The sequence below is a fragment of the Haplochromis burtoni genome, unplaced genomic scaffold (assembly GCF_018398535.1).
Source record: "Haplochromis burtoni strain Fernald_Lab_line unplaced genomic scaffold, NCSU_Asbu1 Contig_519, whole genome shotgun sequence".
NCBI lineage: Eukaryota > Metazoa > Chordata > Actinopteri > Cichliformes > Cichlidae > Haplochromis > Haplochromis burtoni.
Genome location: NW_024582880.1, coordinates 285,187 through 289,324, shown reverse-complemented (window position 1 = coordinate 289,324; position 4,138 = coordinate 285,187).

Sequence of the window (4,138 nt, the reverse complement as noted above, 5' to 3'; positions counted from 1 at the left end):
GAGACAAGACTACAATAGTAGGGATGGGTATCGTTTAGGTTTTATCCGATACCGGTGCCAAACCGGTACTTTTGAAACGGTGCCGGTGCTAAACGGTGCTCAAACCGGTGCTTAAAGAATGGAGAACACAAAATTGGTCCAAAAACCTCTCATGTTCAGCTGTTTTTTTGTAAAAAGATAACAATGTTAGCCTTTTCTGCAGCTATGGGGCATATATGGTATCACTCTTGGCTGGAAGCAGTGCTTAAACAATGGAAAAAACACAAACTTTGTCCAAAAACCTCTCATGTTTAACTGTTTTCCACTTTTTCTTTGGTCATTTTAGCCTTTTTGGCCAGGGTGAAGGGAGTATCTGCCATCAAACAAGAAGACAGCCGCATGTAGCTATGATGATGTTTGCTAGTTCACCTTACATGCATTAATGTAATAACGTGGTTAGCCTACTCAACGTAAATTAGCTACTCACGCAGAGAAGAACGGCTGCTGCTGCCATCATCATCCGTCATCATTTCTGCTACACTGGCAGGGCTAGGGGCCAGGACTCTCCTCTTCGTGTTTTTGGGGGATGTTGCATAACAGGCAACCCACCCGCAGTAGATGTGCTCGGTGTGAGGTCTCGCAGCAAGCTATCAAATACCAAAGAAAAAGTGGAAAACAGTTAAACATGAGAGGTTTAGGACAAAGTTTGTGTTTTTTCCATTGTTTAAGCACTGCTTCCAGCCAAGAGTGATACCATATATGCCCCATAGCTGCAGAAAAGGCTAACATTGTTATATTTTTACAAAAAACAGCTGAACATGAGAGGTTTTTGGACCAATTTTGTGTTCTCCATTCTTTAAGCACCGGTTTGAGCACCGTTTGAGCACCGGCACCGTTTCAAAAGTACCGATTTGGCACCGGTATCAGAAACCTACTTCACTGTCCAGTGTTTTCTTGTTTGTTGTGAGTCTTGTCTCTGTTTCATTCCCCCAGTCACAGTTTCAAGCTCACGTGTGTTGTCTGCGTCTACCTATTTGTCATGCTTCTTGTTTCATTTTGATAGTCCTTGTCCAGTGTGCTTTGCTTCCCCTTTGTCTCGTTGTGTCAGATTTGTCCCAGTTGTGTTCCCATCTTTTCCCCATCCTCTGTTTGTTGTTATGTTCTCCATTTTTGCTGTGCGTTCCTGGTAAGCTTCATGTTCTCAAGCTACATCATGTAATGTAAAGTCTCATCTAGTTGTTAGTAGTCAAGTGCAAGATTTTTAGTTCTCGTTCATCTTTTGTTTGTTTCTATCATCAGTCATTTACTTAGTTTTAGTTTTTATTTTCCAGCAATAAAGCTGCTGCCTTTAGCTAAGCTTTCTGTCTCCGAGTGCTGCGTTTGGGTCCTAACCCAGCCTGCCACACAGCTTACAATGACACTGACATGTCTGATGGTTAAATTTTGCTATTTAAATTATAAAGGTGTGATCTGTATATGAGGCGAGGGAAGAGGTATACTGTGTAGTCACCATATGGTTTTGCTCCATTTATAGTTGCATGCCCAGGGGAGTAAATATGTGCAGATAGACTCAGCCACAGTCTCAGAATCAACCTTAATGTGTTAAAAAGCTCCACAGTGAGTGGAGCAACATAAATACACAGTGTTCAGTTAGGGAAGGACAGCAGATATTGATGTGAATGTGCTGGTCGGTGGAGAGATAGCACGTTCTTGTGTGCTTTCACATCCATTTTAGGTTTTCTGTTTTCCTAAACTTGCTGCAGGTCTCTGTTAATCCAGTGACAAACTGGTGACCTGTCCAGGGTTTACACCACCGTTTACCCAGTGTCAGCTCCACTAACAAAGTCCAACCATGACCCTGGTTGCATACATGGATGGGCACAATGGTTACATGATTGTAACACAATTTTTCATGTTTATCAATATGAAAAAAGTCACTATTTGTCATATCACAAATTTAATAAAGGAATGCAAGCACATTGACTGTGAGAGTACATTGAAGTTGAACCCTTTAAGACCTACCATAGAACCAAGTCCGCCAGAGCTTATATTATATTTTTACCTGCTGTGGAGCCATTTGTGGGAGCATTTCAAGTTGCTATACATCAATACAACCATTATAGCCCAAATTTAATAATATGTCTGCATTAAGTGCATAGTAATTACATAAATTGCAAAAAAGTGCAATAAACTACAAAAATTGAAAATCGTTTTTGTTTTTTTAACATATATTTCTAGTTAGAGAAATTTAAGAGGCTTATCCCTCAAAACTGTAAATACAAAAAAGTTGCACAAAATAGTTTCCCACCACAGGAAATTTATTTTGAGTGTCTTCATAGTTTTATTTTTGAAATACACCAATTTTTATATACTGCAGGAAAAACGAAAATAAATATTATAATGCAAATTTGCAAAAAACAGCATGTGCATCAAAATAAACTATTTCCAGCAGTGCAATTTGACTTCTAAGCATCCCAGAAACGACACAGAAAGTCATAAAGTCAAACATAACCTTTAAAAACACCAGTATATGCCTGTATAGGCCCGGAAGGTAAAAAACTACATTTCCGCAAAATGACGTCACTTCCGGTTTCGGGCAGGTCATGGCGGACATGCGATAGTTCGCGCTGATGGACGTAGGAAGTGTTACAAACAGCTGATCGGATCGGCAAAGCGTGTTTCTGGAATATTATGTTTTTGTTGCTGCAAGTGCTTTTTATGCAGTTTTTGCAAAGCTTTATGTGGAAGGAAACTGTGACCTAGGACAAGCTGATGGCATCAGATGTAAGTACAACTCCTCCGGTTTCATATGCAAAAAAAATTATTGCGCTAGCTTACGTGGTTGCAGTGCTACCGGGATTTAAAAATAGTTACGCAAAACGGAGCGTGCCCGCTCCGACCGGCTTTAAAGGGTTAAGAAAGAATGCAATGGTGCCATCAACCCTTAAATATGAATGCGGATCTCTGGTGGATCTTCCTCTAGTGCAGGGGTGGGCAACTCCAGGCCTCGAGTGCCGGTTCCTGCAGTTTTAGATGTGTTCTTGATCAAACACAGCTGATTCAAATGGCTAAATGCTCGACCTGATACAAAACCAAGAAATATTACCCAAACTCAAAAACACACACACCCTGAGTCACCAGACCCAGGACTGTGACAGTCACTGCCCCAGCTTCCACCTGTGGTCTGCTGCAGGATATTTACTCATCACTCCTGAATTTTAAAGCGAACATTTAAGGAGAATGATGATGAACTCAGACCATACATGCCAAAATATCAAAAAATTAAATTCTGTGTTTTTAATGAGCTTTTAAACACAACTATGTATCATGTGAGAGAGAAAAACGTCACATCTGAAATTACACATTTATGACAGAATTTACTATTTTAAACTGTATACCAGGCATCATGCATGCTGTCATTGTGATCCAGTATATGATGTCTTTCCTGTGGTGCACAGGAAGTGGTTCTTCTAATGGTTTGGTTGAAATAAGTCAATGGAGTAGAAGCCACAAGTCAAGAGAAGCACATGTTCCTACCAAAGGATCTGCTCTCACTTTTAAGTAAAGAACTCACATCTCAGAAACTTTCCAATACTTAATAATGTATAAACATCACTATCAGAATCAGGCCTTTGCCGGTGAAGGCATTTTATGGATTTAAATTGTGAAAATGTGTTTTCTCCATTTTGAAAATTGATTGAGTTGTCAAAATCGCCGTCTGTTCGTTTTATCTGCTGTGGACTTCGAGGCTCAGCGTTCTCCCATCAGGATATATTTGTAGCTACAACACAATGTTCAAAAGCTTTTGTCTCTCATCCTATTGCTGTGATCTGGGTCTCAGGGCTTGTGGACAAAAGGTGTCAAACGGAGCAGTGGACTTGGCCTGCCACGTCCTCCCGAGCCTGCTCCTAATCCTATTAATGTGGGCTGCAGAGGAGTATGGATCCCGCACTCCTTTCATCCCGGCAACTATTAAAGTCTAAAGGGGCCCTATGTGTTTATTCTATGTATTTGTGTGTCTGTGTGTGTGTTCTTGTGTGTGTAATTGCATTGTAAGCGTCTTCTTATCCACGTTGTCATAATGTGTTATCCACTGATGCGGCTCGAGGTTGGCCGTCGATTTCGTTCGCTACGGGGCAGATGGACATTTCAATCTCTC